The sequence below is a fragment of the Mchenga conophoros genome, linkage group LG20, assembly GCF_057382185.1.
Source record: "Mchenga conophoros isolate Kocher_MC1m ecotype Shallow Benthic linkage group LG20, M_conophoros_male_GT1.1, whole genome shotgun sequence".
Lineage (NCBI taxonomy): Eukaryota > Metazoa > Chordata > Actinopteri > Cichliformes > Cichlidae > Mchenga > Mchenga conophoros.
In genome coordinates this window covers 35,064,607-35,091,155 of record NC_140545.1, presented here as the reverse complement: position 1 = coordinate 35,091,155, position 26,549 = coordinate 35,064,607, and the positions used below count along the sequence as shown (strand labels likewise).

Below are 26,549 nucleotides of genomic sequence, written 5' to 3'. Positions count from 1 at the left end.
AACTTTGCCCAGGTGTCTAAAAAAGTTGCTAGCTGTCTCTGTAACCCAGGACTTCCTCCCTTCATCGAAACTGAGAGGACACTAAAGCATTGTCTGCATATTTTTGGCCTCATACTGTCACGTCTGCGCCTCTGCGTTTCCCTTCTTGGGCCACCTCCCCTCTCTGCGTGTGTGTGTGCGTGGATATTTGCCTCTTGTATTTCTCCTTCCCTCCTGTATTTATTTCATTCTGTCCTCTCTGCTGCTGGTCCTCCCCTTCCAGTCAGGGTGAGGGATCTGTGCGCCTCCCCATTGGTTCAGAAACAGGGCAAAGTCCCGCCCCCTCCTCTCTCTCTCCGTCTCCGCGAGGCAGAGTGAAAGTGGAGGAAGCAGACAGACGTGTTGCAACAGATGGCTTCACCAGCGGCGGCTCGGCGGCTGCAGCACCGCCGTTAGACACACTCGGATGCAGACAGGGAGGGAGGGGAGCTCGTGAGCGTGGCTGTGGAACAAATCAAGAAAAAAAGGAAGAGAGGGAGACTTTTACCTCCTCCTCTGCCTCGGCTCACAAACTCACTCTTCCTCTCCAGACACACAGGAGCACATGCCGGTGTGAGCGCAAGTTTAAAAAACATTATTTTATGGATTTCCGAAACTAAGGGGAGTTATGGAGGTGGCGGTGTGAACCCAGCCTTCCTCCCCTTCCTGCCGGAGGGGTCAGAGGGGAGAACACCTGCTGACAGTGAGGAGTTCCTGAAGGAGGCGACGCAGCCGCAGGAGGAGGAGGAGGAGGAGGTACAGCACTGTCTTCATGCTTCTGCAGGAGCGCCTGTGTGTGTGTTTGTGTTTGTGTGTGTGTGTGTGTGTGTGTGTGTGTGTGTGTCTTCAGTTCTGCTCTACTTCACTGTGTGTCACTTTCTGTGGTCAGAGCTGTTAGTCAGAGCAGCTTTGTTAATGTGTGTGTGTGTGTGTGTGTGTGTGTGTGTGTGTGTGTGTGTGTGTGTTGCTCCACTTTACCGATGTGTTCCTTGCATTAGTTTTGAGGCCATCCTGTACTTAGACTTGTTTGCAACTGTGTTTCACGTGCTTTCCCACCTTTTTCAAAGTGTGTGTGTGTGTGTGTGTGTGTGTGTGTGTGTGCATTTATTTATTGCTTCCTGATTGCTGAACACGTGGGAGTGTGTTATAGCTGCGCAACACTGAGGCCAGTCAGGATAGACGGAGAGGGAGGAAAGACAGAAAGAAGAGGTAGATGAATGGAGGGAGGGAAAGAGGAAAAAGGAAGGAAGGGAGGAAAGCTGTTCCACCCAGCTCTGTTTTTATTATAATCATATTTTTTATGCTCCACTTTACCTAAGTAAGTAACAAAGGGCTTCATGGGGAATATAAACCGTGAAAAGAGGCTGTAAAGAGCAACTCAGACCAATAGAAACCATAAAAACACAAGAAGTGTGCAACAACTACAGTGAACTGAGACGTGACACACACACCGTGCTGAGTTATGTGAGACTCCATGAATCCAGTAACAATAACTGAGCTCTTTCAAAAGCTCCGGGTGGAAAACGGTGACTTTGTTGTGTAATTATGCTGAACTCATGAAACGAGTCAGTGCTGCACAAACTTGTAATTGTTTTATACAGCTACACTAATAAAGTGCAGACACTATAAATATTCACACGCTGTGATTGGACGACACTGCAGACCTGGATAACTATTGGAGACTGAACGGCTCATTAAGATGAAACGAACTGTTTTGTACATGACTTCATGATAATGATGCTGCGTAGCACCTGTGTTTTGACTACATGTGTGTGTTAACCTGTTGTTGTGTGTGAGTGATGTAAATTACATCAGAAGGTCGGTGTGGGGCTCCCAGATAACCACGAGCCTCCAATAACACCCAGCAGGTCACTGATGGAGCGTTCAGGGTCAGGGGACGCAAAAGCTTTTAGTAGGAAAAACTGTGACGCTGTGTTTGAGGCTTTATTTGAAAGGTAACATGTTCCAGCCACGGGCGACCAGCAACTGATTGGAAATTAAGCTCACAATGAAACACTTTTTATATTTCTCCCCTTCGAACCATCTAAGCAAAAACTTTCACTGCTGACTGACCCTGGAAGACTCGCCACAAATGCTCCAAACATTCATCTCTCTCACTCTCATGAGTGAAATCAGACGTCCTCCTCTGCACCTGTGCATGGACCAGTTTCAGAATGAATACTTTGCGTGAACCTGGTGGAAAAGGTTGTTGCGATCAGTCCTTTTGTCGGCTTTGCTGTTTGTTGGGTTGGAATTCTGTTTTTTGCTGAATTAGAAAAATGAACTGTTCCCCGTCAGTACTAAGCCCCGCCCAACAGTTGGCCCTGAAACACCTCCCTGTTTATGCTCCGGTACTTCCTGCCTGGTGAAAACCTTTGGGGCAGATCTTTAAGAATTCAATATTGTTGTCTGGCCAAGAGAGCCGAGATCGTCCCTGCAGTTTTAGTTAATTATGCTGTAATACAACAATTTGGAGCCGTGGCAAAAATGAGCCAATGACAATCATCAGGAGTCAGAGACGGTGATCCAGATTGAAAAGGCCGGAAGACTGACACAGTTGTGATGTTTTGGGGGGAAATTATGCAATAAAATGTGATGAGCGATTGAGATATTATTTCTTTAGTTCCTTAGAAAGATGTCAGATATTTGTTTATAGAACTTTTGGTTTTGAGATAATCGACAGTTTTGCTTTATCTTTGAGCGCACTGATTACTAAAGACAACAGATCAAAGTATAAAGTTGAGCAGCAGCAGTACACTAAAACCTGTCCTCTGCACCTACTGTGTGTGTGTGTGTGTGTGTGTGTGTGTGTGTGTGTGTGTGTGTGAGAGAGATGGTGGAAACCCAGAGACCAAAATCGTAATAATTGTCAACACAGTCCCCGCCAACACTGACCACTTCAGCCCACACACACACACACACACACACACACACACACACACACACACACACACACACACACACACACACACACAGCACGGGGTAAATGAGGCTTATGGCTACTTTGCCACCACTGGAATGTAAACATTCACTGACCCAGACTCTTTAAATATTAACGGACACACACACACGAGTTTTACGCTCGCCACTCAGCAGAATTAATATTTAATGCCAGTAAGTCCTCACAAAACAACAAATAGAAAATACTACAGCGTACCAGAGTATTCAGAAATAAACAATTTTCAGCGTTTGTCCTCCTAAACTGAGGAGGAGGAGTCAGTGCAGAGGAGCTGCACGGAGTTAATACGTTGTAATGCACTGCAGAGCCACCAGAGGGCAGTCTCTGCTGTCGGATGAGGCTGCTGAGCTCGGCGAGCTGTGAAAGAAGGCGAGCGGTAAAGAGAGAAAAACACAGCCACCCTGTTTGGAGGCATCGGGGGTTTAGCCCCATTGATCGAAGTCAGCCAGCCAACACGGAGGAAGCTGTGCGGCTAAAGAGGGTAACGCTAAAGACTCCACCCCACACAGGTCATCGCTGCGTGAGCCACAGGAACAAGTTATAGGAGGTCATTCGGATTTGTGTTCACACCTCCGGACACCACGTGGCACTTCTTTGTGTTCGCTGTGTAATTGAGTGTTGTGTGTTAGGAGGAGGCGGTAGAGCAGCAACAGGTGCTCGCCACCCAACTACGTGGGTTCTCCAGCGTTGATCTTTGGAAAAAAATATAACCAATCATCTAAAAGAATTGATTAGTTTAAAAAGTAATAAATAATAATCGATCTGCATATTATGTAGGATTCATTTTCTGCAGCATTTTTGGCTGCAGTAAAGAATAAAGCCACAGTCTCGTGTTATAACAACGACGTAATTGTGTCATAAATGAACTACGTGTAAAAACGCTCATTAATAATTAAGGTTAATGTTGGTCATGTGACACACTTTCAGTAGCTGGACCTGCTTTCTAAAACATGTCTGTAACTACCATGATGTCACCGTTGGTTTCCATGGTTCCCAGGTGTAGTTTGAAGCCTCAATCGTATGTTGGCCACTGATTGTTGATTTTTGGGGGGTCATTTTTAAGTATTTATGATTTGTTTTGTTTTTTAGTCAGAAGTGGCCATATTTGGACGAGAGGTTTGACTGTTAAGCTCATGACACAGAAGTGACACCTGCTAATAAACAAATTCTAGAAATAAATTCTAGAAACCAAAACCTGTGTAAAGACTTGTGGGATTGTCTGAGTGACGTGTCCGGCCATATTCTTTGTTAGACGATACCATTAAAAATGCTCTGAAAGGCACAAACACAGTGACTCCATTTAGCAGCGGTGAGGCTCCGCCTGTCAGTCAAAGCGACCACGCCTCTAACTTCGAGCCCATGAATAAGGCTGAATAATTTAGTTATTAAAGAAACTGATGCCAGTGTTGGTTTGTTATAAAGCAGGATCAAACCCACAGATTTGATTTCTGCTTCTAATTTAACCCACGAGTCTGTGGGAACTGACCTGCTGTGGGAGCCTCTAGTGGCCATAAGAGGAACTGCAGTTTTTGACACTTTTGTGCTGGCTTCATTTTTTAAAAAAGTGTTGTTAAAAAAGTCGAACACTGTCCACCTCTGTGCTTCTGTGTTGTCAGGTTTGTGAAATGAAGCGAGCGGCTCAGGGCTGTGAGTTTTGTGTGTGGTACTTCTTGAGGCTTTGTTTCATATTGATGGGCGGTCACGCTGGTTTCCCCTCCATCGCTGCTCTTTGCGGAGCTGCACCGGCGCTGTGGACTCACACTGTCTGCACATATTTCAGCTTCTTTTCTTTAAGTTTGTCGAGAGTGAAATAAAAACTGAAGCAGCTTCAGGACAGGCGGCTCGCTGTCACGCGTCGCATCTGTGTGTGCGTGTGAAGCGATGATGACAATGACACTGGAGCCTGGAGCCGCTTCACATCGCTGTTGTCCTTTGACCTCCCGCCCTTCTGTTCCTCTCGCTGCACTTCCAGTGTTGTCACTTTGTGTTTCATCAGAGACTTCAGCTGGTTTGTGTCACGTGACTCTGTCTCCACATGAGCTCAGACCCGTTTCAACAGTCAAAGCAGAGAATGTGTGTTTTTGCACATGAACAGAGAGTGCTTTAAAAGAACACACAGCAGTCACATGAGTGATGTCGTGTTGTGAGTCTTTTTGTGTTGCAGATAGTGAGTCTGGTCTCTAAATGTTGATTAAATATGTCACGCAGTGAAACAGCTGCTGTGTGCTGTGGGGCGCTGATTGTCAGTCGAAGCATGCTGAAATGAACTGCAGCATTATGTTACATTTGGCTCTCAACATTATTTTAAACTGTGGTGTGAAGTTGTTCAGAATGTCAAATTGAAATGTTAAAATCGCTGCGTGACACTAAATATGTATCAAATTTGCAAAAAGGGTCGATGTTCCCACAGAAGCCTCACGAGACAATTTTCAGGCTTTATTGACAATCGAATGGTCGAAAAGCTCCAACCTGAGTGAATCTTGCTCTGGGCAGCCTATCAACACCCAGCTGAGCTGCTGCAGTGCTGCTGAGCACAACGATGTCATGCCCGCACGTCAGCTGATCCTGCTGAGCAAGGTCGATACCACGGCGATGACGCTGGGTGACCTTCGAACTTGTTACAGGTTGGAGCCTGACACATGTGCAGGGTCTCACACACACACACACACACACACACACACACACACACACACACACACACACACACACACACTTCCTGTGCTTCGGTTTGTTTTCGGCACTTTCCCTCTTCCTGTTCTTGCCCTTTTCTTCTTGTTTATTTTCTCTAATATTGATTCATTTGGAAAGTCGGCGGTTTGAAGCGTGCGAGGCGGCTCGGCTTCTCTCTGTGTGTGTTTGTACTCGTATACCTGCCTCTGTGAGGACCAATGAGATTGCTTTTCCTTACAAAGTGAGGACATTTTATCCGGTTCTCAGATTATTTCAGATCTTCAAAAAGCTCTTTATGGTTCCGACCTGATAAAAAGAGGTCGGGTTTGGGTCACGTGCAGATCAAGGGTTGAATTTAGTTGTGATTTAAAGGTTTTTGTAGAGTTTCATCATATAGGGGAAGAAAGAAAAACCTCAAAAGTCCCAGAACCACAGCTGTGAAGCCAAAACGTGCTACATTATGCTGTGTGGATAATAAAACATTGAGAGGAAATTAGGGGCAAAACTACCTCTCAGGAGTCATCTTGGAAACACCTCCAGGCAGCTCTTTGGGTTTTTTAGAAGGCCTTAAGTTCACATTAGCATCTCAACCTGGGTTTGTGGCCTGGTCATTGTCTGACTCCTTGCACCATAATGTTGATTCATGCCATGAATATACACTGCTCCAAAATTAAAGGAGCAATTTGAATACAGTAATGCTGGGCGTCTGTAGTGATGTGTTAGGAATGGAAAGATGCCACATCATTTCATGAAAGTAATCAACCTTCAGGGCTGAGTTCAAAGACACCTGATGTCTTCGATGGTGCTCCGTAGTTTGGATGGCCCCCACGTGCTCGTACGCATGCCCGAGAACCTCGGACCGTGCTCCTGATGAGCCGATTGAGGATCCCCTCCCAGATCTGGACCAGGGCATCACTGAGCACCTGGACACTCTGAGGTGCAACCTGGTGACATCGGACAACAAAATGTGTTCTGTTAGATTTAGGCAATGCAAGTCTGTGGGAACCAGCCAATGATATCACTGTCACGTGGGGCGTGACAGTGGGTCCAAGGACTTCATCCCGATACTTAATGGCAGCGAGAGAAGTCTGTGCAGGAGACTCAGCGGCTGCACCTGTAACACCAGTCTGATTAAAAAGTGCATCAGGCAGTGATGCAGCGCAGCAGTGGAAGTGATGTGTCACCACCTGATTGGGCGTGTGTGTTTGGTTTATTGTGCGGAGCGTAAAGCACGCTGAGCGTGCATGATGCTCTGAACCAGGTTGTGACTTTGGACTGTTTTCATTGGTTGGAGATTTTAGTCAGTTTTCAGCTTGTAGTTTGTCGTCTGCATCAATAATGTGATTGGACGGAAATGTTGTTGTGTCGTTGGTCTTCTAATAACATGTTGTCTGGTCTGTTGATCTCTGGAGTTCTTCTGAAATTTACAAATTTTATTGAAAGTTTTCTTTAAAAGTTTTTTCTTAACATCCACCCAAAGCTCCTTTTTTATTAGTATTTTTCCATTTTATTGTTTTATTATATTTGCTTATCTTGAGTGGTCCTAATATTACTTCCTTTTTGTTTTGTTTCTTTCATCTTTAATTCATGTTTTTTCACTTCCTGGATGTTTGTTTCCTCACCTAGTTTTGGTTTAATTTGAGTTTTTTAACTGAAGCCTGCATGAATACTTTCCATGAGCTCAAGTCTGCTTGGTTCAGAGTAACAAAAATGTTGTTACAGTGGGTGAGCGTGAGGATCCACGTGCCCGCCTGTGTTTTTGTTTTTTCTTGACCCCTTGTTTGCATCTGCAGAGAATTTACATTACAATGCACCGAGTGTGCGTGTGCCCCAGCGGCAGAGTCCCCGCGGACTTCAAAGAAGTACAACGCGAATGCCTACTCAGCCGTCGGGTCTCCAGCTGTCCGTGTCCACGTTCAGTGTAATCTGGGCTTGAGTGTCCTCACAGGGATGGAAATCTCAGCATGTGTGAGCGACTGAGCGAGCGCCGGGTCACCGAGGTCACATGTAGAGATGTAAAGAACAGCAGGGACGCTTCTGGTCTTTAGAAACGAACACACACACACACACACACACACACACACACACACACACACACACACACACACACACACACACACAGTGGGACGAGGCTGCTCGTCTCTGTTGTGGAGCTGTTTAGATTCCACTCAGCATTACTTTTTAATTTGCTTTATCGCTGCTCTGAAAGTGAAAACTCGTCTCTGGACTCGTCCACAGTCACACGGCAGCAGTCTGCTCGTTCCCTGCAGCTCTGAGTGTGTAATGAGATGTGCAGTTTACTCAATGTGTATCCAGATGGAAAACAGAGAGCATTTTGGACCCTGGAGACTTTGGGAGAGTAAGTGCAGGTCTTTGTGGCTGCTGGAGCTGCTTTTCACAGTGTTGGAGGTAAATGTTAAAAAACACACAATTAGACCAAATGTGTAATATTTTGTAAGGAGGGAGGTGTTATTGTGTCAAATGTGCTTAATGTAGCAGTTATTAATTCTACTCAGGACAGTTTTCGTTGACCTTTTTGTTGTTGCTGTTGATCCCCATGTTGAAATGGTCCTTACAGTTCAACATAAATGATACTTAATAACATTTTAGTTCAGCTTTCAAACATGTCCCCCGGGTGTTCCTAATAAAGCGCTCGCTGAGTGCAGGAGCACTGATGCTGATTGGGGCTGATGTATCACCTCTGTTTGCATCTCTGCTCGTTCTCACTCACATTAATATCTGTGTGTTGCAAAAGTGAGACTGCTTTAAAATATTTGAAGTAAAGCTTTAAAAAAAACCTGACAGATGTGCTCCTCCTGCACGTGCGTGATGCAACAAGCACCAAGAACCTCAAACAATCGACACAAACGGCGTCTCCGGCTACGCCAAAGGGAAAAGGAAGATATCATGCTGGTAGCAAAATTAGGAGGCAGCCTCAGACTACAGAACCTCAAGAAAAGGAACAATTATTTTAGTGAGTAATAAAAGTGTCAGGACAGAATAGAAATAAAAGAATAGAAGATTATGTCTCACTGTGTCACATGACTCTATTTACTGTCGTGTACTCGCTGGCAAGGAGACTGCTTAATTCAAAAAACCCTCAAATTAAACATACAGAAGCATTATAAATAGAATAATGCAGAAGGTGGCGTGCAAAATCACATTTGCATGGGCAAATAATAGAAGGATTACATAACTGTCATCATGCACACATTGATATATATAAATCATCAAGAGTGAAACAGCATATTGTGGAATGAGAGCCATAAAAACGTAACATGTTTTTCAAATATAACACAAATGATTGAAGGTAGAGTTTTTTTTATTCTAGCTGCAGTTACTGTTGCATGTTATGCCCTTCAAACTCAAACACGGCACCCTCAGCTCAGCTAATGGGAAAACTCAGGACAGGATGAACAGCACCACCCGTCAGCAGAGCGCACACACACACACACACACACACACACACACACACACACACACACACACACACACACACACACACACACACACACGTGTGATACAGAATTTGATCTGCGTCATAACATGGAAAGTAAAAAAAAGGTGCCAAGTAGCCCACGTGTTGGTGTATTTGCATTTTGTTATTTCCTCTGCATGTGAATGGAAAAACAAACTGTCTGTTATCTAAGAGGTTCAAATTTCACATCCAGGAAATCCCGTGTGGACCTGATGCAGGGCGCTGAAGCTGGTGCGTGTAAATATTGCATGCAAAGGGAAAGATGTCGTAGCGTTCTGAGTCTGGATGATTGTGTCCGTTGTGTTTAATAAACTAAAAAAATCTGCTGCTGACATCAGTAACCACAGATGTGAACGACACTCGGTCGGTCAGTGTGTCCTTTGAACATTTCATTTTATTATTATTCCTGTAACATAATCATAACACTGTATTAAATGTAGTAATCACATTACTGTTATCTATCAAACTAATATGTAGTTACTGTTGTTACATTCTTTAATTATCTGCACGATGGGTGGTAAAAGAATTTGGGAAGGAAAATAACAGAGTGGTGATGTGAATGCAAACTTTACTGCACGAAAAACAAAAGCACGACGTAAAGTTCAAACTGCAGGTCAGAAACAACCGTCCACAACTGGACAACGCGACATTGACTCTTTAAAAGCTCCCGCCAAGACTGCATGCTAACACCAAGCTAGCAGCAAGCAATGCCCAATCCAAGCAGCCGGAGCAGATCCTAACAGGAAACAGGCACACTGCATCTCACGCCACGCTGTGCTGTAACACAACAGAACAGTTACTTTATGTGGGTAGGTTCTCACTCATCCAGGTCATGGTAACCTAGAGAGAGCTGAATGAAACCACTGGTGAGAGCTTGCCCGACCACCCAGTGTGACCAATAGGGGTCACCTGAGGTAAGGTGCACGGGGAAGGATCTCAAGACTGAAAGCTGATAGCTGGTGTCACAAGCCATCACCTCTGTCAGCCATGTAACAACAACAACAACAACTACTTCATATGGGGAGTAGTTAATGTAGTAAAATGTAATGCATGTAATGACCTCAGCCCTGTGGCCTTCAGGGTCCTTTAAATCTGCAGGTGTTTCTGCTGTTCGGCATCTGGTCATGCAAAGTCCCAGTCAGGATTAATGGAGACCGGATTCATATTCCTGAGTCTGAATGGGAAAAACCATTACTTCTGTTGACCCCTGATCTCTGATAGTTTTCTGATATCATTTCTGTGGACGATGTTTGCAGAAACTCAACCTTCTCCCAAGAACATTTAGCCTTCCTCTTGTTTTAGGCTGTAAGAAGACATCAATCTTTGGGATGTTCTTTTTCCGTTCGTCACCTTCTCACTGTGACTGCAATGACACCTGCGGCCTCCAGGGAGCGCCGACAGCATTCCCAGTCGTTCCCTTCTGAGCCCCGGCACGCCGCAGTGTTTTCTCGGCGGTTCTGTTTGCCGTGTGACTTTTCATCAGCGTCTCATAAATCGCCTCATAAATCTCCTCCACGTTAATTGTCCTTTTCACTTTGTTTCATTTAGACAGAAGGTCACTTAGGATGTATAAAAAATACAGCTGGAACAGCTCTGATTGGTGTTCGCCCCCCTCGCACTGTTATATTTAAAACCCCTCCTCGCCCTCCCCCTCACTGTAGCAGAATTGATGAAATTGGTAATCGTTGTAGACCGCTGCTTTGGAGCGGCTGACCTTCAGAGACGCTCGGTGAGAGCGATGGAGGGAGGCAGGAGGGGAGGTTTTAGTTTTTAATGAATGTAAATTCTTCATAGAGCAGCAGTTTTAAAGCGCGATGCTCTCTGCAGCAGCAGTGGAGCCAAACTAACTGCAGGCTGTAAGAAGTCATTTGACTGTGGAACATCCACAACTGCTGTGATAAATCAGAGACAAAGACGACGAGGAGAGGAGGAGTCTGCTGTTTAAATGGTAACACTAAATCCACATTTACTGCCAGAGGTTTCTGGGCCCAGTCTGAACCTGTCTTTGCTTTTCCTGTGAAAATCTGCTAATTCTGTCCTGAGAAATCAATAAAAATGATTGCTTTTTACTTCATGCTCTCAAACTCTACTGATATGAGCCGGTGTGGGAACCCATCGTCTGGTCTGCTGACTTAGCCTCTGGGGATAACAGCTGGTATTTAGTGTAGTCAGCAGTCATCAGGATTAAGCTTCTAGAAGCAGATACTGAAGGAGCTCATAAAAATGATATTTTCATTGTCAGGCTGATGGCTTTGAACAATAATCTGTACACACACTGTTTATTTTCTGCTTTACAAAGTCCGCTCCAGTTTGATGAAATCAGTGAGTTCTACATTTCTGTGGGTGAAGATCCCAAGGCTAGCTCCAAACCCCATCCAAAAAAGTCATTTAGGATAAAATGATTCTAGTTCTTTCTGCGTGTTGGTTAGAGCAACTATTTTATTTTGGTTTCTTCCCAGATGGTTGAGGACAGCTGAGGGGAAAAGAAACCTGTATATTGTGGTAGCGTTAGCGACAGGGTTGAGGTCATCACCAGCGATGACTTGGACCTCACAGGGTTAGAAGTTGGACAAATGGACCCAATACTACAGATGGAGTCCCTTATATTCAGTAGTTTGATCAGTACAGAAGGCCAACGAGGTAATTATAATGAAACTGTATTCATATTTTATAGTTTTTATTCAGTTTGAGCAAGACTGTGGCTTGTTTGCACAAGATGTGTGAACAAGCTGTTGTCTTGTGGATAGAAGAAAAGCATCTTCTTACCCTCAGTTATTTACCTTGTGTGTAAAATTTAACTGTGAGTGTATTAACTGAGGATAAGCAGCAAACAGCATGATGTGAGGTGAGCTTATTTAAAAAGAACAAATCTGTATCTGATTTCGCACTTTTTAGCTATAAAATCCTTCACAGGGACAAGAAAGTAAAAGAAAATGTCATAAAATCCGACTTTAGAAATCAGTCATCAAGGAGAGTTATAACCCGTGCGTCTCTGATGTGGTCTGTGCACGGCGGTGGGAGAAGTTAGAGGTGTCTTCTTAAAATCTTAAAATCTTCAAGATAACATCCACGCGTTTTAGTGCCGCTGGCGTCGCCGAGCATGTTGGGTACGTCTGAAGTGGAAGTGCTGAATAAAACAGCAGCAGTCAGACATGATCTCATGATGGCCCATCGGATGGAGGCGCACACAAAGAGCTGGATAGAGAATTAAACTCTCCAGCACCGTCTCCAGGAGAGGTACTGATTAGGTCACTGTGTGTGTGTGTGTGTGTGTGTGTGTGTGTGTGTGTGTGTGTGTGTGTCCGTGTCCGTGGGGCTCCATTAGCAGTGACACGCTGTGCAGAAATGGAGCAGAGTGATTCAGACTGACAGAACAGGGTGAAGACAGACAGCAGGAGGAAGTGAAGTGAGTTTCACATGAAGGTCACAGATGATTTTCTTGTCCCCCGCGGGAAACCTGTTGGTGGTCGAAACGACTGTTACCACGGTCACGGACACCGACACCATCCCAAAATACTCTGCTTGCTTTCACTGCTTCATCTTCTACAGCAGGGACACACCTGATGACTGAATACTTGTAGAGTTCATGTCCTACAGCTATCCCGGGATCAGCTACCGGATCGACCCACATTTTCCAACATTTGTTTTGACAAAGACTTTTAAAGGACAGACAACAGTTTGACACCTGCTGTATAGTTTCTCTGATATCTCATGTCCAGGGGTTCGTCTGTAGGGACAACATTTTAGCAAATCCTCGATAACATTTCAAACACGTCTCTAAATGCCGTGCTGGGTTTACCAGCAAAAAGCATGAGCTCCTCGCAACTTTCCCAAAAAGCTGAATTGTCTATGAATCATTAGAAACTTCAGAAACTTGCTGTGTCTGTGTTTCCCTTACGGTCGTGCAGAGGTCACCATGTTAACGCGTTACACCACCACTGTTTGGCAACAGTGTTACAGCGTTACTGTAAATACATTACATTTTTCAGTATTTACATTACAGTAACAATTATGCTGTTACATCCATTACAAAGGTTCTTCAGTTATCTTATTTTTACTGCACAAAAAGACAAGAGCATGATTATAAAAAGCAAACTGTATCCAAGACAGCAACAACTGCGTTAGACTGCTAACACAGCGAGCATGCTAACGGTGAGCTAGCCAAGAACCCAGAGTGCAGCCCAGCAGTCGGACCCTGAACTTCAACAGGTAACAAGTAGTAATTAAGTAATGTACTCCAGAAGAGTAACGGATAATGTGTAATATATAAACACGTCTCTCACCTGCCTCACCTCATAAAGAACACTGTTATCACACAGTGAAGTGTCATTTCTCAGCATGATGTTTCCTAAATATGAACCAAGTAGTTTTTGTTTCATGATCTTAAAAATGAAGTAAAAACAATAAGTGAGTGTAAACAAAACGAAGGTCAAAGCTCCCAAATGATCCACATCTTCTCTCTGACCATCTTAGTGCACCGCCCCCCCTCCATCCTCCAAATGTGCACAATGGTTATATATCGCCCATCATCATCATCATCACTGCCGCTGCTTCAGGGCACTGCCGGCAGTATCTGACATAACAGTATTTCTCGATGCCCTGGGATGTCTGTTATCTTTTTCTCTGGCTTTTAGCTCTTTTTTTTTCTTCTAGATATGGCTATTTTTCCCCAAAAGCTCCTCATTATACGTGTAACATCTTTTTGTCCAGTGACTGCTCCCCCATTAGCACGTGATCGTGCTCTCACGCAGCACGCAAAGCTGTCTGTGACTGGACTCTGTCAGTGAGCGAGCAGCTGTTGCAGGGTTGTTTTAGTGGTTTGTTACCCAGATGTTGCTGTCAGATAGGTATGAAGAAACTCTGTGTGGTTTTTATGTACCTGGGGAACATTTGAATCTGATCTCAGTTTACTTCTGTTAGATTATAAACAAACACATTTTTCTATAACATATCTGCTCCTCATGTTGGAAGGCCAAGTGAAGTGTGTAATTGCTCACTTACAAAGAAACGAACAGTCTGTAATTTTTATTGTAGTTTTATTTTAATGCAGAGAAACAGAATATCAACTAAAAAATCCAGAAAAAAACAGAAAAATATAAAAGGTTACTTTGCAGTTTGGCTTTTCACTCCACATTTTGAAGGTTAGTTTGGCCTCAGACATGTTTTTTTTTTTTTTTCTTTTCATAGGATCTCTGAAAAAAATCAAACGTACAGCTCTGCTATCACTTCCAACATAAATGAAGACAGAAAACTAAACAGCAGTGACGTTTGTAGGGTTACTGAAGTTGGGCTAGCTGGTATATAATGATGTGCTACGTGATCGCTAGCGACACAGCTATGTTAGCATAACATAAACAGTGAAGCTGGAGGACGAACACTAACACTTTTCCACTTATAAAAGTTAACGTGAAGGTTCCTCATGGTTAGAGACAAATGCAATCGCATGGCAGGATGCTGTAAACGGACCAAACTTCAGTCAGGAGAACAACTGAGATAATCCATCCACAATACGAGGTTAGTCATTAATATACTGCAACAACATGGGAATAGAGCCGCTGCCAGAGAATTCAACATTAATGAATCAATGGTACAGAAGTGGAGGAAGCAAGAAGAATGAGTTTAATAAAGTTTGATTTATCTGACTGCTTTGTTTCGCTTAATGTGCCTTATAATCCCCTGCACCTCATGGTCCGAAAAATACGTACTGCACACTGCAGTTTAATGTTGCAAAGCACCTCTTTTTAACTTCAGTGGATATTATACATGGTTATGCTCAGGATATGTCAGCCCATTTCTACTGGAAATGCCTTTTGGTTAAACTTTCAGCAAGGAATTTGCATTTGCACTGTTACATTTTTATAAAGCTTTAATGTACATAAAAACCAGCTTCTTGTTTAAGTGAAAATAAATGGAAGGTTGTCTTTTTGCGCTAGTAATGTTGTGGAGTTGTATTTTGTCTCGCATCAATTATATCGTCGGTTATATCGTTATCGCAAATTTTCAAATATATATCGTGATAAATATTTTTGGCCATATCGCCCTGCTCTAGTTATAAGTTTACAGCATTAAAAAGCATGTTAGTGTAAAGTTTTCCACATAAGCTTCACTTTTCACACTTTATTGTTATTTAAGTGACAGAAAGCAGTTTGTGAAAATAAATGGTGGTTGCTCCTTATGTATGGACATTGCTTGTGGTGTACCCCAAGGGTCAGTTTTGGGTCCAAAATTCTTCAACTTGTACATTAACGACATCTGTAAAGTGTCCAAAGTATTAAAAATGGTTCTCTTTGCTGACGATACAAACATTTTTTGCTCTGGTGATGATCTGCAGAATTTATTGGAGGATATGACTAATGAAATAAGTAAAGTGAAGTTCTGGCTTGATAAAAACAAATTATCATTAAATTTGAATAAATCTAAACTTATGTTATTTGGAAATAGTAGTTTAAATACAAATGCAAAGATTCAAATAAATGGTGTTGATATTGAAAGAGTCAGTGAAAATAAATTTCTGGGGGTAATAATAGATGAAAAACTTAACTGGAGAGCTCACGTAAGATATATTCATTCCAAAGTATCACGAAGCATTGCAGTACTAAACAAGGCAAAACAGGTATTCGACAGAACATCACTTCATATTCTCCACTGTTCACTGGTTTCACCATACTTAAGCTATTGTGCAGAGGTCTGGGGCAATAACTATAAAACCACATTACATTCACTTTTTACTCTTCAAAAGAAAGCAATTCGAATCATCCACAATGCAGGTTATAGGGAACATACAAACTCACTATTTTTGCAGTCTGAAATATTGAAAATTGACGATATAGTGAAATTCCAAACAGCACAAATTCTATTCAAAGCAAAAAATAAAGAACTGCCAGGTAATATTCAGAGTATGTTTTTTTTTGAAAGAAGGAAGTTATAATTTAAGGGGTTTTTGTAACTTCAAAACAATGAAGGTACGTACTACAAGAAAAGGCTTTTGTGTTTCTGTTCAAGGGGTGAAACTATGGAACAAACTGAATATGGAATTAAAGCAATGTCCAAACATAAAACTGTTCAAAAAGAGTTATAAAAATATGATCTTCTCGATCTATAAAGAAAAGGAAAATATTTAAATTAAGTGAATGTCTCTATTTAAAAACAAACAAACAAAAAATTCATGATGTGATATTATAGTATATAGTATATCAGAAATCTGTTCACTATTTTTATTACAAATTATATCAGTAAGGAAGCTGACTAAATATTCACTGATAATTTATGGGACAGGGGTGGGATTAAATAAGTGTATACTTCTTCCCACTCCCTTTCAACATGTAAATTAATCAGAATGTTTTTTTGTATGTAATTTGTATAGTATATATTTTTTTTCTCTCATTTCTTTTCTAAATGTACTTGTATATTGTTCACATGTTGAAATAAATTACCAATCAATCAATCAATCAATCAATATTGTAGCAAAACATTTTTTATCCCAAATACAGGTTTTTTTCTTTTCTTCTTTTAGTGGTTTTATGGCACCGACACAGGTGATGGATTTATTTCTAAACTGTCCCAGAAGTAGCTGCAGGAGAGGAAGAAGGGCCAATATCATTAATGTTTAGAGAGTAGAGGAACAAAGGAGAAAGAAGACGAAACAAGGATAGAAGGAAAAAGATTAAAGGATGGAAGAGGTAAGGAAAAAGGAAGCAAAGGGGGAGAGAAAGGACAGAAAAGAAGGAGGGTGATGAAGAGGAAAGAAGGTGAGGATGAGAAACAACAATGGCTGAAAAGCTTTTCACTGAAGCATGAAATGAGAATTGGGGGATTCTTTTACACACTCGTGCACAAAATCTCGGACCCATCACCTCCTAAAAAAGCTCCTCCTCTCCTTTCTGACCTGGTGGCGCCTCCCTGTGTATGTGGAGGCGTCAGAGCAGCACTCGTCGATACGAAACAGACGAAGAATCTGGAAACTGGAGATTCTCTCAGATGTCGATCACTCTGCTCCCTCAGAGTGCTGCTGCTGCTCAGCGTTTCTTCAGTTTTCCTTTAAATTCATTTGCCACTTGCTTTTCTCTACAGATACTTTTCATTTATACACATGCACGTCCTTCAGTTTTTAAAAACATAGTGCCGTCAGAAAGAATCAAGTTAAGTGATATTAAATGGGCATTTGACATCCGTAGTGAACTCTGCAGTAAAGAAACAGGAAAGGTCATCTTACTTCAACGTAAAACAGAAAAAAATCAAAGCATCAAAGAGCTGCAGTGCATTCTCCAGCCAGTTACATTTGTACAGTTTCTGCCGTCTACCAACCAAAATCCACAACAAGACTTTTAGTGTGTTCCTCTATGGAGGCGTAGAACTAAACTGTGCTGTCAGTAATGCAAGGTTGCTGAATAGCCCTAAACTGACCCCCACTGGACTCGGCATTGGGGAATTTTAAAATATTTCATAAACTACCCGCTAAGCAGTTATGAAACAAACCATTAACCTTCAAAGTAAAAGCTGTGCAATTTTTAAAAAAAAGTAGCAAAGCTTTTATACCAAAGCTAACCATTCTCGGTGGTCAGTTAGCAAGTATTTGCAGATAAGTGCTCGAACTCGGGCGGTCGCGTGTCTCAAGCCTCATCTCAGTTCAGCTTGTTTCTCCGTGTTCTTGAGGGATGCCTGAAAACAAACAAGCCTTTTAAAATCTCACCGTTGAGGTGCACAATTTAACAGTGCTTGACAACAGCTTTGACTCTCCCTGTTGGACTGATTGGCTAATTGTTAGTCGCTATGGCAATGCTCATTTGGTCAATTGTTTCAAGAAACAGCTGTTTCATGTTACAGTGCAGGACCGAGCCCGTCAGCTCAGCTGAGCAAATGGATTTAAGAATCAGCAACAACAAAACCTCCTCTGTTACAGATTCTCTGCTTTGTGTGCCATCCAGCCCACATCTACACTTCACGAGTATCCATCCTGCAGCTAATTTAGCTCAGAGAAAAAAGCACTTCCTGCTTCATGTTGCTGGGAATAACCGCAGTTCTGAAAGTTCAAGAAATGTTCGATATAACTCGTGTATTTTCTGCATGACTGGATAAAAGATGCTGTGCACGCTGAAAGAAAGAAGATCAGTCAGTTTCAGTGCTTGGACTTTATTTCAACTTTTTAAAATCTGACAGAAAAATGGAGCAGCATGCATCCGAGCCTTTGCCGAAGATATTTGGCATTAAAGATCCAGCACCATAAAGCTGGTTGTTAATGTGAGACATTACGGTTGTTAGAACATGCTGAAACCAGTGTGGGCAGTGGATGTGGGCCTTTGGCGAGCACGAGGCCAGTACACACTGTGACTGTGCAGCAACAAATGACTACAGCACCATGTCTTTAAGCTTCACAGGAAAACTGTGTGCAGCAAAGAAACCCTGAGACAGTTCAGGGTTAATGAAAGCTACAGCAGTTTGTCCTAAAGTTAATTACCAGAGTTATCATAGTTTTAATTAGTGTCAGTGTCGTGCTTGTCTGGTCACAGCGCTTTGATCTCAATTAAAATCGCAGAGTTTGTGATTAACGTGATGATTGGAAGTTTTAAATCATGGATGGAGCAGTGTTTCACCCACACGGAGCGTCCGCCCGCGAATCGTAAACTCTCAAACTTTTTTTAGTTTAGTTTTATTTTTTATCCACCCAAGAGAATGATGACATCATTTACTATCGTGACCATCGTTCTTATTTTGTTTTGTTTCTGCCAACCAGCCCTGGCCCTTCCTGTTCTGTTCTATCAGATATTTATTGTTCCAGAGAGTTTCTCACCCTGGGTGGAGTAACTACACTGTAAAGGCCTGCTTTACAGCAGGTTGGAAACTATGTGCTGCTCCATCTGTGGGATGTGGAACTCACTGGAGAGGTGGCTGATCACTGCTCTGGTATCCATGGTTAGTGGCCGTGAAGTTACAGTGAACACTTGTGTTACCTTTCACTGTTTCCAGTTCACTGTTGTGTTCTTCAGGCCTTCATCACTGGATACTCAAATTCTCAGTGCACACGCTTTTTCTCAGATGGACCATTGAAAGTATTTGACTCCACATACGCACACGTCCATCTTTTCGTGTGTCTCGTAGTTTTTGGCTCGTTCCAAACCTTGTTAAAATTCAGTTACTTTAAACGTGAGCGTTTAACCGTTTCTACCACTTTTCCCAACCACAGTAACTGAAAGTGCTCTGTTAGAAATCTCACTGAATCAGCTTTTAATGCAAAACTAAAAAGTGTGGTCAGGTTCTGTTTTTTTAGGTTTTTTAAAGTAGCCAACTCCTGACTGCACTTTGATGTGTGGTTTGATAATCAAATTCAGTTATGATAAGCAGGTACACGTCTGGATTTGGTTACGATAAAATGCCCAGCGAGCTCCGTCTGCAGACCTGCCGCGGCTGTTTGCAGGACGCCTTCTGCAGAGGGCGAAAGAAAATACATTTTTGCAGACAGACTGAGGTCTTTAAGTGGAATCAGGTGGATCAGAAAGTCCAGAGAGCAGGTTCAGGTCCTGAACCTGCCTGAAGACCTCCACCATGTGGCCTCATTATCCAGCCACACACACCAAACCCCCCAAACAGACCACCAGCCCAGCTAATTGGAGATGTTGTATCACCTCCCTCGTGTCTTTTGCTCTTTCTGTTTCCCTCTCTCTCTCTCTCTCTCACACACACACACACACACACACACACACACACACACACACACACACACACACACACACACACACACACACGGTGACCCAGTGGGAGTTGGCAGCTCAGAGCGAATTGAAAGAGAAGGCAGAAAGTCATTACTTCTCTCACTAGATTGTGTGTGTGTGTGTGTGTGTGTGTGTGTGTGTGTGTGTGTGTGTAATCCCACCATCAGTATGCTGCTCATGCTTTGCAACAGAAGGGAGGAAATTGAAGAGAGAGAAAGAGAGAGGAGGGAGAGAATAGTAGGAGGGGGGAGGCGACAGTCCAACACGGAGTTCTTTTGATTACAGATGGTAAATGTGCCTTCAGTTACCACCACCTCCTCCTCCTCTTCATCATCTCCTCGCTCCTTCTCACTCGGGGGATTTGAGGTGGACGTGAGCGGAATCGCTGACTCTGAGCCCCTCACCACTAAGGGAACACAATAGTCACATTTCATGGCCATAGGTGAGCCTAGGCTCGTAGCTCAACCAGGAAATGCCTTAACTTATCTTAGTGAATATTATTTCCAGGAACCAAAATCATTGTAATTATGATTTCTGTTTTTAATCAGGCAGCCTTATTGACATCGTTGCATTGTAAAAGACGCGTGGAGCTTCCACCTCTGAGAAGTTAACCCAACGAGTGTGCGCTGTGTCCACTTTTACGCCTCACTTCCAGCTCCATAACAGAACTTCATCAGTGCCTACATCAATAGTTATACTGTCTATGGCTGCAGCCAGTGTTTTCACCACTGTATGTGGTTTAAATGTGGCCGATGAGCTGTGACAGGCTACTGATTTAGCAGTTCATTAATGTGCCTGTGCCTGTACTCGCCTGACGTCAGTGTAAATGTCAGTCAGAGCTCCTCGTTAACAGCTTCTTCTGTCTCTGTTTGTCTCTGCAGGACTGAACACAGCAGGAAACGCCACACACACCTGACAGGTAAAGCTATTTTTGCTCTTCGCTAATTTGGCCACGCCGTCTGTTTGCTGGTAACGAGGAGCACGGCTGCAGACAGATGCAAACAGCTGCAATGGATCACAATTATCTTGTAGATTTGTGGCACTCATGCTTGCAGAAACAATGATTACACTTATTACTGAAATAAATAAAAACTCTGCTTTTATTCATTTAACTTCCCCCAAACGATTTTCTTGGGACTCGATGGTTCGCGATTTCTTACTGTAACATCTGATCTCAGTCTGTCGTGTCATATGAAATCTCTTTAAAACCACGACGCTGTCATCGTGGGGTAATAACAGATGAATAGCAGCTTCACCAAACTGCTATTTTTAACCCTGTGAAAACAAGATGGGAAGTTGTAATCACAAGGAACAGCCTGTTATCCCAGGATATCAAGATCGCAGAGCTGTTTTACCGAGCTCTCTTAAACCGAAAAATAGAGTGTGAAGGAAACAAAGGTTAGAAAAAGTCCACACGGGAATCCAAAAAATGAAACGTAGACTCGCAGTGATGCAGATGAGGAGGTGAGACTGAGCGTTGCAGCCTCGCACTCTCACGTTCCTGATTAATGACGGGGCTGTTCCCAAACAATGACAACTCACGGACACGGTCAGATTGTGTGCACACCTCACACTGGGGGGGGGGGAATTACACACAAGTGCAAAGTAGAAGCAGTAAAGCATGCATGGGCGTGACTCAAAAACACATACTGATCTACACTAGGAAGCTGGTAGTCCAAATCAGGTTAATCAGACCAAGACACGACCTAAAGACCGCCACAGTCACATGTTACAGTCACAGTGCAGGAAACAGCGGTTGAAGACCACAGCACGCCCAAGATGAATGCAACTGACTGCAGTCAACCTTTGATCGTTGTTGTCTTTGGTTGCTTCGAAGTCAGAGATCAGGGCTACGAGCGCTCTCAGCCAGGCACTGGTGAATTTGGTGCATCGACATGGTGATGATCCCTCTGACTTTAAAGATGTGCTGCACAGAAACAGGAGATGCGGCCATTACATCATCATTTCACAAGCTGACAGCGGCGCAGTCACCACATACACAAAAACTCTCTGATGGCCATGTTTCTCCATGAAATGTGTTCTTCTACTGCACCTGCCATGAAAGCGTGGACGTGGATAAGGACACGTGGATCGCTCAGTGCAAAAACAAACAGATGTTCGAGGCTGTAAATAAGACGCCTGCTTAAACAAATGAAGAGAAATGAAATGGCAGTTACATAAACACACCGTTGGAGCTGCATCAAGAACAAATCACGTCTCTCTCGTGGAGCGTGGCTGAACTTTCAACATTTAGTGCAATGAAATTCTGCCAGCTGGCGAACAAGCACGGGCAGAAATATCAGAAATATCAGTGCTGCAGATGTTTTCAAGACCAGCTGCATACGAGAAGTACGATGTTAGAACTCTGACAATAAAATGACTTGAATCGTGCGATTTGGGAGGCAGAGGTAAGTGTTTCATGTTTCTGTTAAATCTGCTGTGTAAAAAGCACAGAGTGGATCATGGAGACGCTGCAGAGTGAAGGAGTTGGTGCTTCAGCGTGAACTCTGCAGCCTCGTTTGTTTCCCTGCAGCTGATTTCTGGTTCAGCTCCAGATGACCTGTACTCCTCCACATTCCTCCCTGTGTGTGTGTGTGTGTGTGTGTGTGTGTGTGTGTGTGTGTGTGTGTGTGTGTGTTTTCACACACTGAGAGGACACAGACAGAGGCAGAGAGAAAACTCGAGAGTTGTCACGTCGACGGATTTTTTCTCTGCATTACAAACAGCAGAATGATTAATTTACTGGTTTATTGATTAAGTGACTGGTTGATTGATTTGTGGGCGGCCTGTAAAGCGTGTCATGTTTTCCTTTCTTTTCTTTTTCTTTTTTAAATAGCAGCAGTGATATCCAAACAATCCATGATCTGATTGATTAACCTCACCCAGCAGCGCCCCCTGGTGTTTGGCATCTGCACTCTGTCTACATGTGAAATAAGCTACACAAAATATTTCCATCTTCCAAAATTTTCTATGCAACGTATACGTTACAAACATGTGACGATTGTCTCTGTCTGAGGTAACGACACTGATTGTGTAAGTGGAACATCATTGGTTCAAAGATCCGTCTGAGGATCTTTGCTGCTCCGCGGTCTCTCCCGTGTCCAGTCAAATGAAGTAATAAAGTAGAAATGCTCTTAAAATAATAAAAGTCTTTGAGTGGAAGCGGGTCAGAGGAACTTCAGGGATCATATCTGTCAGCGTTGTAGCCACTTCATCTATCAAGCATAACTCAGCTGTAGTGTTCACTCCCAGCGGTCACTGCAGTGAGGAGACTCACAGTGTTGTCAGCATGATGCATCACTGCCCCGTGTGTGTGTGTGTGTGTGTGTGTGTGTGTGTGTGTGTGTGTGTGTGTGTGTGTGTGTGTGTGTGTGTGTGCGCTTGTGTGTGTGGGACTGTTACTGTTCGGATGTGGGACTTATGGATAATCTACGTCTAATTGGCCCGTTCTCACTGCAGCCTTCATCCCTGCACAGTACGGGAGTTACCAAGTGATCGGTGCCTCACGCTGATTGTTTTTCTCTGGAAAGGAGACAGAATTAAATTCTCTCTTGTTTTTGATTTATTGAGTCTGTCACTTTTTCAGGCGGCCTACAGCAGAAATAACTTCGGATTGGAGGGAGCGTTGTGAAGCAGCAGCACATCAGAGGAGAAAAAAACTCACTGCGTCTTACAATGCAGATTGCTCATTGGTTTTGATTGATTGATCATACTTTATTCATCCCGAGGGAAATTGGGTTAAGGCTGCCAGCCGTGCCAGCGCCATCTTACCCTTCCGACCATACATACATTACACAAACATCACATGGGGAAGACGGGTCAGAGAGGTATAACAATGGAAAATGCACAACATGAGGAAAGAGGCACTGGTCACAGGTCTCTCAATTCCCGTTGTTCTTCTGCAAGATCTTATCCAGATTGCATTCAGTAAACACAGTCTGAGTACTCACAGCCCTGCCCATCGTCTATCATGTCGAACAGCCTTGTGGGATTTTGAACAGCTGTAGCCGCTTCTTGTTCTTCGATAAGCCGGGTCCGATCAGAACTCTGTTATTGTGGTTCCGAATTGGTAGATGTCGTTCAGTGTCCTCCATCGAGAGTGTCGCCAGACACACGACGCAACGGACCATCAAGTATCCGACAGCAAACATCTCCACAGGACAATCAGGCTCTCCCGAGCCCAGCAGGGGGTCAATTCCACTTGACCAGTTGATTAAATCCATAATTCTTCTTCAGGTTTTTAGAGAACAAGTCTGGGAGACTCTCTTAGGGTTAGAGAATGCGCGAGACTATACAAAGGCCATGAGAAGCCAATCAGGAAAGATAAGGGAGAGGGAGAAAGTGCGACCGCCTCCATCAAGAGCCAAGAGAGAACGGAGAATTTTGATGTTTAATGTTAGTAATTGTCATATTTGTGCCTGTTTACATTTATCTTTTTAAACATTCATTAAATCAGATCAGCAGGCCGTTTGCATGCTGGATCAAGGCGAGACCAAGAAACGGAGTTTTGACTAAAAGAGCTTTAAGAAAGGAGCACGTGGCTGTCTGTGGATATATGAATGTGTTTAAGTGCTGCTGAGGCCTGCTGCTGGCCTCCGGGCCACAGCTTGAGAACCTCTGTGTGGAACGTAGCTGGAACTTTTTATTGTGATGATGTGATGATGCTGACTTGAATCATCTGGTTATCATGGAGCCACTCACTAACGTAGGCTGCCTGTGCAGGTTTACCAAGTGGTTGTCGTTACCTTTTTCTCTGTGAGATGAATGTTTGTATGACGCTCCTGGGAAAACGTCTCTGTAGCCTTTGCGTTTGTTGAATTTCCATTACTTTGTGTCACCAATAAGCTTTGTAACAAAACACGACACAAATTCAGCTTCAGAGCCTCAGCATTTAAACCTGAGCAGCAGGCTCCCGGCCAGCTGAGACAGTCAAACAGTTTGTGACAGAAACTCATATTAAATGAAATGTAATAATCAGTCTGTAATTGTTTAAATGTCAGGGCAGCCGATTGAGTGTGCGATCTTTGTGTGTTTAACCTTTATTTAACATGTTTATGTGTAAAGCAGCCAGCAGATTGCCTGAATGGTTTCAGAGTAATAAAGAGTCAAATACAGAGAAGAGCAAGATATTGATCTGTGAGAGATTTAGACTGGAACTGTGTCCTCACAAGTATAGGAGTGCAGGCGTGTGTGTGTGTGTGTGTGTGTGTGTGTGTGTGTGTGTGTGTGTGTGTGTGTGTGTTACAGAAAATGATAAATGGCTCCTTTTCTTTCTTTCTTTCTTTTTTTTTTTTTTTTAATTTCCATTACGTCAGTCCAATCCTCCGAGGAAATTATTTGCAAAATTCAAATGTTCTCTGCAGCAGTGATCTGGAAGCCGATTGGCTGACAGATCAGCCTCACACCTACAGCTGAGGACTAAAATGACTGTAATGACTGTAACTAGACCTGTTCCTGACTCTAAGCTGTCCTGTCTTCAGCCACATGATGGCCAATCATGGACTGCATTTCAGCTAAGTAGCTAAATCATAGCCAAGTGATGGGAAGAGGAACAAAAAAATCCTTCCGTCCTTCCATCCTTCCTTCCTTCCTTCCATCCTTCCTTCCTTCCTTCTGGATGAGTTGTCTTGCTCTTTGTGATGCTGTTGCACCGTTCAGTTCACTTTTATTTATATAGCACCAAATCACAACAACAGTTGCCTCAAGGCGCTGAAGTCTCTGCTACACAACTTGCACTTCCCTTCAGAGCAGCTTTCTTCACTTCTCCATTGTCATGCAGATTTCTTCCAACAGTCTTGATCTTATCCTTGTAATGGGGACATGCTGTCCTTCCTCTGCTCAGTGTATGGCATCACGGGTGTTGTGGCCGGTCTCTCATTCCTGAGGTGGGAATCATGGTTTCCTTCAGATCACTGATGTTGGCGTCTCCATCGATTGAGTTGATCTTCGGGATCTTTGGTGGAGCTCCATTGTTCTAAAGTGCCTGCTGTGGGCGCTCCATGATTCAGCAGCATACAGAAGGGTTAAGAGTCAGAAAACCACACACCCACACTGACCACGTCTTTGGACTGTGGGAATAAAAGTGGGAACAGATGCACTCTGTACAGAAAAATCCAGAAACCTGGAAGCTTTTTGCTTTTCTCTGCACCACAGAGCCACCTGTAACTCTTTAAATCTTTATTTAAAATCGTATCCAGAGCCTGCTGCTGTAACTCACCAGGCTGAGTGGGTGAGCTTTATGCTGAAGGCCACTGCAGGGTCCCAGATCACTTCCTGTGTGCCATTCCTCCTCGCTCTCTCCCGGCATTCCGGTTTGCCAAAAAAGCTCAAAATGCCCCAAACAATTCTGAAAACTCGCTAACAGTTACATTTAGTTACATTTTTGTTATTTAACATGAAAACCACACGTTTCTGCTTCATTCATACCCACTAAAAAATCCCTCCACAGCTGAGGTCCACCATCATATCTGCTGCTATGCAGGCCCCCCTGGCTCAATGCAGGCAAACCGAAGGCATGTGTGTTAAATGACTCACTGACGTTCTATAATATACGCTCAGTTAATTAGGCACAAACAAACGCACGCCACTACAACCGCCAGGATGTAAATCCTGCCGTCATCAAGGCTGGAAGCTGCAGTAAACCAGAGGCTGTGAGGAGCACGTAAATATTAAAGGAGTCGAATCCCGTCAGACCTGCTGTCAGCCGTGAATCAGGTGG

General features: G+C 43.4%; 1 protein-coding gene across 4 annotated transcripts in view; it reads left to right on the top strand.

Moving 5' to 3' along the window:
• Positions 1 to 343: 343 nt before the first annotated feature.
• sulf2b (sulfatase 2b) overlaps positions 344 to 26,549 on the top strand; it is a 108,802-nt gene continuing 82,596 nt past the window's right edge. For all 4 annotated transcript variants that reach the window (XM_085259168.1, XM_085259166.1, XM_085259167.1 and 1 more), the window contains exons 1-2: positions 344 to 774; positions 20,713 to 20,750. The gene's annotated coding sequence lies outside the window, so the exon portion shown is untranslated. The remainder of the gene's footprint in view (positions 775 to 20,712; positions 20,751 to 26,549) is intronic.